Here is a 13399-nt window from a genome sequence, read left to right as displayed (position 1 = left end):
CCTTGCCGATCCTTTTGTGGTATGTTCCGAACACTCCGTGCTCGTTCATAACTTGCGTTATGTAATAGTTGTGGGTTCCGTACCGCCTTTCTCGCCACTTGTCGACGTTGTAGAGGAATATTTTGGCATGGCCATCATATTCGGCCCATCGTACTTGCCATCACCTAAGGAGTTCTTCGCGTACGAGACGGTGAACTTGTTGTTGCCGCTGTTTGTCGTCCCTTCCTTCCCGTATATTCCCCTGCAGCTGGGATCTCTCCCACACTAACAAGTCCAGAGAGGGCATGCCCCCGAGCACTTGAGCGGCTGTCGTCGAGATCGTTCTATACCCGCATATTACCAATGTGGAGAGTTTCCTGTTTAGTCTATCTTAAGCTTGCACTGATGCACTCGTTTGGATGTGTAGTGTCCCCACACCGCGGTAGCGTATAGTACTACCGGCGTGCCCATCATGGCCAGGATCTTCCTCTTGACCGTCGTGCATCCTCCCATTTTAGGCATGATCCTGCCCAGCGCGTTCACCACTTTGCCGGCCCTCTCGGTGACCGTCTGTATGTACTTGCCGAAGTTACAATCTCGGCCATAGTGCACACCCAAGTATTTAACGAGTTCGTTGCTTTCTAACAGTTCATCGTCGATTTTCACTCGAAAGTTCCTTATTTTTCTCCTCCCCGATATCATGATCATCTCGGTCTTGGTCTTCGAAACAGCCAGTCCCATTTCTCCAAGTTTGACAATGACGCGTCGTACAGCCAAGACCGTTCTTCTTTCGAGGGTCTCCCTAGTTTTTCCGCAAACGATTACTGAGAGGTCATCCGCGTACGCTATCAGCCTGACGTCGGTCGAGCCCTCGTACAGCTCCAGCACCTCGTCATAGAATATGTTCCACAGGATCGGCCCTTGCACCGAACCCTGCGGAACGCCACACCGCATGTTGAACGGGGGGACGTCGGTTCCACCAACTACCACCATCCTGTCCGTAAGGTAAGAGTCGATCAGATTATACAGATACGGACTGATCTTCCTTTTTAGCACCCGTAATATACCACCCCACGGCGCACAATTAAACGCGTTGGTGATATCGAAGCACACCATCACGCAGAAACTCCTGTTTTTATACGATGTGCTCTGGATGTCGTCGGTAATCTTGGTAATTTCCCTCATAGCATTGATCGTCGATCGATTTTTTCGAAAACCGAATTGTGTGTCGGAAAGCACATGCGCCTGATCGATTTCCACATTTAGCCTTTTACAGATTAGTCTTTCATACACCTTTCCCGCCACATCGATCAAGCATATCGGTCTATATTTGGGAACGTAGGTGGGTGACTTGTTCGGTTTTTCGATAAGAACCAGTTTGGAGATCTTCCAGATTCTAGGAAAAATTTGCCTCGTGAAATACCAGTTATACATGTCAGATAGGAACTGTGCATGCGCCTTCCCTAACCTAGCAAATATGTCCGCCGTGATGCCGTCCGGACCGGGGGCTTTCCTAGGATTTATAGAGTCCAGGGCGTCAATTAGCTCCGACTCGCTGATGGCTGGGATCGGTCCGCAGTTTTCCCCGGGAGTTTGTGGTCTGGCAAGAGTGGTGAGGATCGGTCCGGCCGGAAAGAACAGTTTTATTTGCTCCTTGGCCACCTTCTTTGACACGACGTTGTATTTCCCGATTTTTAACCTCTTAACCGCAAGCTGGTAGGCCTTACCCCACACATTCCCCTCCAGGTCTACACAGAGTTCCTTCCATTTTCAGTTTTTACTTTTCCTAATTTGCCTCTTAAGCTCTCGCTTCCTCCCCTTCTACACGTTGATTAAAAGCTTTAGTACCATTTTCGTTGATGCCATTGCATCCCCGTGGTGGTGCAGTTATCACTGTTTCACTTTTGCCCTTGTAACATCTCTCCTCGCTGCGACACATAGGTCTCTTTTCTTCCTTATATCATCGTTCCACCAATAGACGGCGGGCCCAGGGAAGATACCGCATTTAACGTATCGATCACAATATTAACCGATTTTCCCCATTACCTCTTTGCATGTCTGCCCTTTGTAGGCGTGAAACAGGTCACCTAAGTTTTTATCAAAGATCGTCACATTATTTGCCGTGAGCCTCCACAGTTTCCCACCATATTGTCTTACTCCGTTGTCCCTAGCGGTTCCCCCCTTGATGCAAAAACGAATCGCCCTGTGGTCGCTCAGGATTTCCTCGTTCTCCATCACCCTCCAGTTAAACACCTTACAAGCAACTACTAGTCTATAGTCGTTTCCGAAGGTCACGTCGATTATCGATTCCCCTGATTTCCTAGCAAACGTAGGAATCTTACCTTCGTTAAGGATTATCAGATTGTGTGCCAACAGGACGTCTCTACCCGGTGGTTCTCGAACTGGTACTTAAGAACTGAGAAAAAAGATTGGAGGGCCTTTTTTGATTGATGATTAAATCTGAACAGATTCAGATATTTGCAATCCGGGGATATACCTCGAAGTCGGATCTCTCGTAATTTTCCTTTGTGGTAATTAAAATCGATATATACTCGTGTAGTGTTCACGCGGGGACTTAATTGAACCACTAACCTCGTATAGTGGCTGATTGTTAGTTGGTCCTAACTCTTCTGCTGTATATCGAACCTGTTATCAATTTAAGTAATAAAAAAATCAATAAACTGTTGTTATCGTTAAACGGGATGTCCATTAACATCGACGAGAAAACTGTGTCCCTCATAATGTTAGTTCAGGGTGGTTCTTTAAACGTAACCATCCAGTCCACGTCATTTCGAGTCCTACGTCAAGGATCGACAAACAATGACAATAGTGGGATATACAGGGTGTCCTCGAATTACGTGGCCAAAATAATACCGCAGATTGTTTGAGTGAAAATAAGTCGATTTAACCAAACTTCCCTCAGTCTAAAAGTTGATAATTATGGAGCTACAGGGTGTTAAAGTTGAAAAAAAAATCACATTTTCTTTAATATCTTTCGATTTCTTTGAATTAATTTCACGAAATTTCATATTTGAGGGTGTTTTAGGATACGAAATTCAAATTTATTAACGATTTAGTTATTTCTTCTAGGGGACGCCACAAGCAACCATTAGGACACATTTAAATCTCTGTAACTTTTTCGTGCCACGGTGTATATTATTTTGGTATTTAAAAACCTTTTTCCCTACCTTTTATACTTAGAAAAGGTGTACTTTATTGACGTCGCTAGAAGCAACGGTTTTGGAGAAAAACGCATAATTCTAATGCGCTGCATATTTGCGTTGGCGCTTTTAAGTAAATAACTCAGTTGGCTATGTTTTTAATTGACATTTTAACACTTGAATTTGTTTCTCAAATTTCAGTTTTTTTATTTAGCCCTCAGTTTTTCTTGTCAGTTTCGCTTCTTGTTCCTGTAAATATCCATAAGTATGGCCAATAAATTCACTTATTCTGAAATGGTGGATATGCTGTTAGTTTATGGACTTTGCCGTTGTAATAGTCAAAATAATATCTGATTTTGAAAACTTATTGTTATACCTTTACTAATAATTATTTTTGAAAAACTAAATTTTTTTTAACGGAAAATAATTTTAAGGTAATTTGCATGCATCGTCAGGCTTAGATGCATTTTTCTCCAAAACCGTTGCTTCTAGCGACGTCAATAAAGTATACATTTTCTAAGTATAAAAGGTAGGGAAAAAGGTTTTTAAATACCAAAATAATATACACCGTGGCACGAAAAAATTACAGACATTTAAATGTGTCCTAATGGTCGCTTGTGGCGCCCCCTAGAAGAAACAACTAAATCGTTAATAAATTTGAATTTCGTATCCTAAAACACCCTCAAATATGAAATTTCGTGAAATTAACTCAAAGAAATCGAAAGATATTAAAGAAAATGTGATTTTTTTTCAACTTTAACACCCTGTAGCTCCATAATTATCAACTTTTGGACTGAGGGAAGTTTAGTTAAATCGACTTATTTTCACTCAAACAATCTGCTGTATTATTTTGGCCACGTAATTCGAGGACACCCTGTATAGCTAATTCCATCATTTCCATCAATCGCAAACTTAAATAACCCCAATTCCGTGAAAACGTAGTAATATCTCGTAAAGTGACCGAAACCCATGATTTGGCTTTATACAAGTAACATGACATGCACATTTGCTCAAATTAACTCAAATCGACAAAATAAACTTAATGTTGACAAAAACGACAAGTCTGCTCTTTAGCCGCTCTGAAACCATGAGATTTGCTCTAAATCATGAAAATTGTGCAACTGAAAATTTTGAACCTTATTAATTTTGTCAAATGAGGTCCAAATGCCTTCAATAATGACTTATACCTGGTGATTCACAATCGATGGTAGGTTAGACGTTTCTGGAAGACTGATCCAGGATCTGGATGTGAATCACCAGGTATGAATCAACCCAAAGAGGTCTTTAAAATGACGCAAACAGTTTGACCATATCCTGAAAAGTTTACAAGATATAGCGTCATTTATGCTTTCACATACCCACCTTGTGCAACTTTTCAAATTTAGAATGGTAGGAACTTTGGCAAACGAGGTCCAAATGCCGTCAAAAATGAGTCATATGAATCAGGTGAGTGTTCTTTTTAAGATGGAGTAACCAGTTTGACCACATCTTCTAATGTTTCCTAGATACGTCATTTATGCTTTGAATTGCCCATCTTGTTCGACTTTTCAAATTTTTAACCTTTATTGATGGAAATGATAGAATTAGCCCAAGTTCGCATTATTTCCCGGATTTGGACCAAATCTGATGGTTTCAGAGTAGGTCTGGAGCAAATATGCCGTTTTTGTTTACATTAAGATTATTTCGCCGATCTGACTCGATATGAGTGAAGCTACAGGTTATATTACTTATTCGAAGCCAAATCATCGTTTTTGGTAATTTTACGACATATTACTACATTATCCTGAAATTCAGCTTAAATGAAGCTCGAATTGATGAAATCGATCGAATTTGACCATGTTCCTCTATTTTTAAGACTTGAAAGAAATATGCAAAATCTGATGGTTGAAAAATACCTAAGGAATAAATTCGTCAATTTGGACCATTTAACCTTCCCAGAACCGTGCTACAAAAAATTACGTTGCAGGCCGTGTGGGGTAATTGTGATACCCCACCGAAATACTTCAGAAACTATTAAAATTTTGTCATGTATATAAATTATTTATGCTAGTTTGCACAATTATACAATAAAACACTAACAACTTAAACATTTTGTATATGGTTTAATAATAAAATCTTTTCATTTTTACCTTAAATTATCATTTAAGCTTACTTATTATTATTGCAGTTAGGACATAAAAATGTTTTAATTTCTTCTCGGTGTATATTGCAAATGGGTTTTTTGCATGTACTACATGATATTTTTAGATTCTATCCCGTCATCTGGCACAAAAACTGCATCTTCGATTTGTATTCTGTTGAATCTTTCTAACAGAATTTTCTGGAGCTGTAACATTGCTGTTCATAAGAAACATATCTATAGCAATATTTACAGGTTTGTGAAAATTATTGCTATTTTGTCTCCTGTTTAGAACATTTGGAAGAGCAAGTTCTAGCGCCAAGTTTTGTAAAAAGATGTGATCGCTTACTACGGTCATTACATTTACAATTGAGAAATTTTTTAGTAAATATGATATAGGCATTGAGTGCAACCATATCAATAATTTCCATAAAAATCCTAAATGGCCATCTCCTAGTTGAACGAACACACGTATATTCTCTAGTCATTTTATCACCGGTGTCAACTGCCCCTTTAGTTTTATTATAGTGAAAAATAATTTCAGGATTACGTTTTATTTTCTCTTCAGATGATATTTCGTCGCTGTGAAATTGTGTTGATAAAAGAATAATTGCTTTCTTCTTTTTAGGTACATAAGATACTAATGTCAAACCATTTGAAAATCCAAAAACAGAAGATTGTTCCTTGCGCTTAGAATACGGAGCAATTTCGGTAGGAATCTTCTTTTTGTTGGCCCTTAGAGTTCCGGTAATTATGAGTTGATCTCTCAATAGTTCTTCGGCAAGAGGAATTAATGTGAAAAAATTGTCCGTGGTAACTCCACGCCCTGATCTAAAATAAGGTCTAACCATATCCAAAACGACTCTAAATCCTTGATTTCTTTCTTGCTAATTATCTATTATTCCTGTGTATACCTGACTATTCAATATACCGGGTGTCCCATCTTAATGGAAAGAGCTTAATATCTCGTGAATTATTCCACTTAAAAAAAAAAATTAATAAAAGTTGTAGAATATCGGGGGGCAAGAGAGATGGCAATGGTCTCTTTTATACAGCGAGTTGCTATCAAGTTTATTTGAAAGTCAACTTTGATATTTCAAATAGAAACCTATATTTTTTTTATTACAGATTTATTCCTATTGTGATTCTGGATACTTTTTGTAGGAAACTTTTTTTTAAGTAACTCTCAGTATCATGGTTATAAATTGAGAGACGTGTTTTAATATTGTGTAATACACTTTAAGGAATGCGATGTAATACTAATAACTCTATCAAATATCTAGTTTTTTTGCTTCGATAAGAAATACTATTTTATTTAATACGCATTGTTTAATTGTAACAATAATCGTTCGCACCAAAACGAACACTGTATTCGATGTATTTTTTGACCTGAAATGGGCCTTTCAAAGAAATCCAACAAAAAAGGATATTGGTTGAAAAAGCATTGTATGCATGCTCACTTAGTATAAATAATATTATTTCAGTTTCTGTGTATCTTGCTTTAAAAATGCCAGATTATCGACCTAGTCATATTGTCGATATGATTCTAGTTTTATGGGAATGTCACGGGAACTACCGCAGGGAATCAATACTTTATCAAAGGCGATATCCTCGCAGATTACATGTGAGCGCATCTGGGTTATGGAGGATAGTAAAAAGAGCTAAGCTGGGACAATTCACACGACACCGGTGCAGACGTAACCTGATTAACGACGAAGATCCTCGTCTATTATCAGTGCTTGTCATGGTAAATCAAATCCCCCACATTAGTATCCGAGAAATTGAACAACAATTGGGAATACCACGCTCTACCGTGCACAGATTTTTAAAAGCAGTGAAGTACCACCCCTACCACGTTACACTGAATCAAGAGCTTTCTGACATTGACAAGATCCACCGTGTGCGGTTCTGTGAATGGGCTTTAGGGAGAACAACCAATGACCCACAGTTTTTCCTTTGCGCTATGTTTAGTGATTAGGCAACATTTCACAGTACCGGCATATTAAATCGTCATAATTCGCATTATTGGTCACCTGAAAATCCGCATTGTTTCGAGGAAATGGATTATCAACATCAGTAGAAATTAAATGTATGGTGAGGCATTCTCAACGGAAATTTGATTGGACCCTAGTTTTTTTGCGCACTGGTTAATAGCGCTTCCTATCTACATTTTCTTCAAAACAATTTTCCGTGCTTGTTTGACAATATTGACATCCACACAAGAATGATGATGTGGTTTCAACAGGATGGGGCACCTCCACACTTCGCCCGCGGAGATCGAGATTATTTAAATGAAATAATGCTTCAACGCTGGATAGGCCGAGGAAGTCCCGTCCTATGGCCAGCAAGAAGTCCCGATTTGACCCCGCTAGATTTTTTCTGTGGGGTTATCTGAAAAATGTAGTTTATCGCTAGAAACCAACAACATGCGAAGATATGCAGCAAAGATTTATTAATGCATGTGCAAATATCCCGCAACAAGTATTACTGCAAACACAACATTTTCACCGCAGAATACAATTCTGTCTTCAGGAAAATGGTAGTATATTTGAACACTTGATAGAGTAATTATTAGGTGTATACCTATGACTCAGCGTTTTTTTACGCATTTTCAACTGCTTGAAACTGTATAAATTTATTAACAATGTTTATTTAAAATAATTTCCATCGTTAAAGACAACATTTTCCCAGAGATTGGGCGGTTTATGGATTCCATCGTAAAAAAAATTCGTCGGTTTTGAAGCAATCCATTCATCAAGCCATTCTTGGACTTCTTGGCGATTCTGGAAGCGCTGCTCTGCCAAACCGTGAGTCATCGAACGGAAAAGGTGATAATCCGACGGGGCGATATCTGGCGAATATGGCGGGTGCAAAAAGACTTCCCATTTGAAATCCTTCAAGGTGTTCTTGACTGATTGAACGACATGAGGCCTTGCGTTGTCATGAAGCAGTATGACTTTGTCGTGTCGATCTGCCCATTCTTGCCTCTTTACTGCGAGTTGATTACGCAACTGCACTAGTTGTTGGACGTAACGATTGGCAGTGACTGTTTCGCCAGGTTGGAGAAGCTCGTAATACAGTATGCTGCGCTGGTCCCACCAAATGCAGAGCAATACCTTCTTCCCGTGGATATTTGGCTTTGCGGTCGTAGTTGTTGGCTCACCCGGGCTCACCCATGATTTTTTCCTCTTTGGATTGTCGAAGTAAAGCCATTTTTCATCTCCGGTCACGATACAATGTAGAAAAGACTTTCTTTGAAAACGTTCGAGCAAGATCTCACACGTCGTTTTTCGTTGTTCTTTGTTCCTTTCCATCAATTCATAAAGTATCCATTTTCCTTCCTTTTGAATTTTTCCCATAGCGTGAAGACGAACCGAAAGCGTTTTCTGCGTGACGTTAAGGGAAGATGCGAGCTGTTCTTGCGTTTGCGCGGCGTCTTCGTCCAACAAAGCCTGCAGTTCTTCGTCTTCAAATTTTTTCAACGGCTTACCATGCTCCTTGTCGTTGAGGTCGAAATCATCTGATTTGAAGCGCTGAAACCATGGTTGGCAAGTTCCTATAGATGCAGCATCATTGCCATAAGCCTCAACGAGCATTTGGTGAGCGGCAGTGGCGTTTTTCTTAAGATGGAAAAGGAAGAGCAAAGCTTCCCGCAAATGATGTTTATTCGGCACAAAATTGGACATATTTAAACCTTAATTGAAAAGTTTTAAAAGATCATATAGCAATTATCATATATAAATAGAAAGCTGGTAATATGGAGCAAAAAATGAAATAAAATTCCTTAAATAAAAAAATATTTTTTCAAAGAAAATAGAACTAGAAATAAAAACGCGGAGTCATAGGTATACACCTAATAGTATTACATTGCATTCCTTAAAGTGTATTACACAATATTAAAACACGTCTCTCAATTTATAACCATGAAACTGAGAGTTACTTAAAAAAAAGTTTCCTACAAAAAGTATCCAGAATCACAATAGGAATAAATCTGTAATAAAAAAAATATAGGTTTTTATTTGAAATATCAAAGTTGACTTTCAAATAACCTTGACAGCAACTCGCTGTATAAAAAAGACCATTGCCATCTCTCTTGCCCCTCAATATTCTACAACTTTTGTTTAAAACATTTTTTTTAGGTCGAACAATTCACGAGATATTAAGCTGTTTCTATTAAGATGGGACACCCGGTATAAGCTGAATCAGTGTCCGAGCAAACCCAAATTTTTAGTCTATATTGATCCGGTTTACTTTTTATATAAACTCTAAATGGGCATGTTCCTCTGAATGTAGCTAATCTTTCATCGACTGATATTTTCGCCTGGTGAATAATTATCAATGCAATTTTTTACAAATTTATCATATGTTTTGCGAATTGCTTAAAGTTTATCTTTTGTCTCTACTATTCTATCATTCCTTGTGGAAGGGTCATCAAATCTTAAGTGTCTATATAGGGTGTTTCCTAACTACGTGTAAAAAATTTAAAGGCGTAATCTTCGATTGATTTTGAGTCAAAAATGTCTAATAAACATGTCCGCAAATGCCTTGTTTCCAAGATACAGGGTGTTGACTGAAAGACGTTGAAAAAGGTTTTAAAGGTTTCTAAAGGTTTGGTGGTATTTACTAACTTGTTCATTGTTAGTTTTTTTTGCTACTTCCACTACTATAATCAAGATAGTCAGTGTTATTTTGGTGTTTTACTCTAAAGTGAAAGAATTTAGTTCTGTGTCCCAAAAATCAGATTATACCTCAATTTTGAAAATTTTTCAAATGCCTAATTACACTAATCAAGAAATGACCAATATGGTTTTTGTTTACGGCCTTGTTGATGGTAAGTGTTTGCCAGCGAGGCGCATTTACATGGAAAGGTTTCCAAACCACCAAACCTTTAAAAACCTCTTTCAACGTCTTTGTGATACAGGATCTCTTATGAAAACTCCAGGAGGAGGAAAGCCAATAACACGTCGAAGACCAGAAGTGGAGGAAGAAATCTTAAGACGTATTGAAGAAAACCCCGGAACAAGTACTCGTAAAATAGCTGCCGTTTTAAATATGAGTCATAAAGTAGTGTGGACTGTTTTAAAAGAGCAACAACTTTACCCGTACCACATACAAAGAGTACAAGCCTTGTTACCTCAAGATTATCCTCGACGTATTCAGTTTAGTCAATTGATCCTACAAAAAGTTGCATTAGATCCACAATTCCTTTCTCGTGTATTGTTCACAGATGAAACGACGTTTTCCAGAAGTGCAATTATCAACTTTCACAATAATTACATTTGGGCTGATGAAAATCCTCATTCAATTGTGAACGAACGGTTCCAACATCAATTTTCTCTAAATGTATGGGCCGGTATAGTTGGAGATTATTTGATTGGACCCTACTTTTTGCCGCATCATCTTAATGGAGAAACATATTTCAATTTTTGGTAAAATACTTTATCAGTTTTACTGGAAGAAGTACCTATTGCACAGAGGCTTCAAATGTGGTTTATGCATGACGGTGCGCCAGCACATTTTTCTCTACGCGTCCGCGAACACTTAAATGCAACTTTTCCAAATAAATGGATAGGCAGAGGTGTCCCAGAGCCTAATCGGTCGTGGCCAGTAAGGTCCCCGGATTGTAATCCTCTGGACTTCTACTTTTGGGGTGATCTGAAGAGACTTGTCTATGCTGTCCCAATAAACACTCTAGATCAACTTCAGGAACGTATAATTACCGGATGTGAAACGATACGCAACAAACCAGGAGTTTTCGAGAGAGTGAGACAATCATTAACAAGAAGGATGGAAGCGTCCGTTATGAGTAATGGTGGTCATTTTCAGCAATTCTTATAATTAATCATTAAAGCATTCCCCCAAAAAATTGCCTTTTCTAAAATTCAAACACCCAAATTGAGTCATTTTGGAAATAAAATCTCTTTTTCTTCTCACATTTCAACCACATGTATCTTGGAAACAAGGCATTTGCGGAAATATGTTTATTAGACATTTTTGACTCAAAATCAGTCGAGGATTACGCCTTTAAATTTTTTACACGTAGTTAGGAAACACCCTGTATAAAGCCGTTTGCAGGCCGCTGCTGGACTACGGACACATACTCAGAGCAAACGCTACCGACAAAACCAGAAAGTACATACAGACCATGGAACAAATAGCGCTTAGACTGATCAACAAGATAAGAAATCCCTTAAACCCCTTACACAACTATTCCAAGAAACTTCTCTATGAACAGACACAGATAACAAGAATAATGGAAAGACACAGACAATTGCAGACTAAATGGAAAAACAATCCGCACAACTGGAATATACTGAACCCACTGTGCCTAATAAGACCAAACAGACAATCCCGCTACCTTTTCCTAGCTGCCTCTCTGTTGGAACACTTAAATTCAAGTGAAGTTTTTCTTTCTTGGGTGATTGGCTTTCTTTAGTTTTCTTTTCTTTTGTTAACTATTACTATTTTTACTGTTACTATAATTTTTGCCAAATGTATTAAACGTACACACACACACAGGTAGAAAGACCGATTAGTCGATAGCCTATTTTTTGTGAAATAAAGATTTATATATGTCGGGGTAACATTAGGAATGTTCTCCATCATTGATAATTTTAATGTTTTATTATATCAATTGATAGTAAGGCAAGGCTAAACGAATTCACTACTACTCGACCGCAACATTTCCCTTCTTTTTAATTACTGCCTTCTTCACAGTTCCCATTCCCCGTGGTCCTCTTGACTCAAGGGAATGGTACCTGTTCGTCCTGGTTTTCCCACGGACCGCAACTTCACACATGGCCCTTAATTGCGTCGGTAATGGTGACCTCGTTCGACAATGCTTTATCTCCACGATAAACCTGTCAACCTGCTCTTCAGCCTTATTGCTAACTCACATTTTACATTTTTAAACTTAAGAACTAATAAATCTCCGACATATACAATATATACAGTGGTGGAAAAAAGTATGGAATATTTAGTAAATGTTCATTAACCGTTATTAAAAGCAAATTAGACATTTTACATTGTAATATAAAATATTCTTTAGTTTATTATCTTTGAATGCACACCAATTTTTATATTGTCACTATCAATGTTTATCATTTTTTGCCTATTTAAATTGTTGGCCCGGAAAAAAGTATGGAATATTTTGCTGTTTTTCATCTTATTTGGTTTCAGTTCACTGCAGGTCTTAACAACTTATTGTTTATATTACAAATATGGCTAAAAACCAATGTTTCGCTCCTCAATTTAGGGCAAGAGTTGTAAAACTCTATCAAAGTAGTCGTACTCAAAGTGAAGTGGCAAGAACTTTAAAAATCAGTCATAGTGCCGTTTCGAAAATAATTAATAAATTTCGAACTCAGGGAGACGTTCAAAGTCGTAGGAAGTCAGATCGTCCTAAAAAACCTACCCCGATGATCGATAAAGCAATCAAACGCATCTCTATGAAAGATCCCCGAAAAACCTCGAGGCAAATTACTGAAGAAATCACCTCTCAATTCAATTTGGAATTAACAAGTAGAACTGTGAGAAATCGCCTAATAGATGTAGGACTTCTTGGTAAAGTTGCAATTAAAAAACTATTGCTTTGAAAGAAGAACAGATTATCACGTTTAAAATTTTCAAAGTCCCATTTGTCGTGGAATCAAGAAAAATGGAACACTATCCTTTGGAGTGACGAGAGTAAGTTTAATTTGTTCGGTTCTGATGGTAGAGCATGCGTTAGACGTCCAGTTGGCCAAAGGTACAATGTAAAATACCTAACGCCTACTGTCAAACATGGTGGTGGGAGCGTAATGGTTTGAGGATGTTTTACGCGATGCAAAACTGGACCTGTGGTTCCTGTAGAGGGCAAAATAGATCGTTATCAATATCGACCAATCTTGGAGGATAATATGTTGCCTATTGCCGAAGAAGAAATGCCACTTCGTTGGATCTTTCAGCAAGATAACGATCCCAATCATACTTCTAAAGTTGTAAAGGAGTGATTTTTGAGTCATCATGTAGTCATACTGGATTGGCCCTCTCAGTCCCCTGACCTCAATCCAATTGAGCATCTGTGGGAAATATTAGACAGGCGAATTAAATCAAAACCTATTAGCAATAAAGTCGAACTTCTTCAAACCATCCAGGAGGA

The sequence above is a fragment of the Euwallacea fornicatus genome, chromosome 19 (assembly GCF_040115645.1).
Source record: "Euwallacea fornicatus isolate EFF26 chromosome 19, ASM4011564v1, whole genome shotgun sequence".
NCBI classification, from domain to species: Eukaryota; Metazoa; Arthropoda; class Insecta; order Coleoptera; family Curculionidae; genus Euwallacea; species Euwallacea fornicatus.
Note: the sequence above shows the minus strand (reverse complement) of the source record.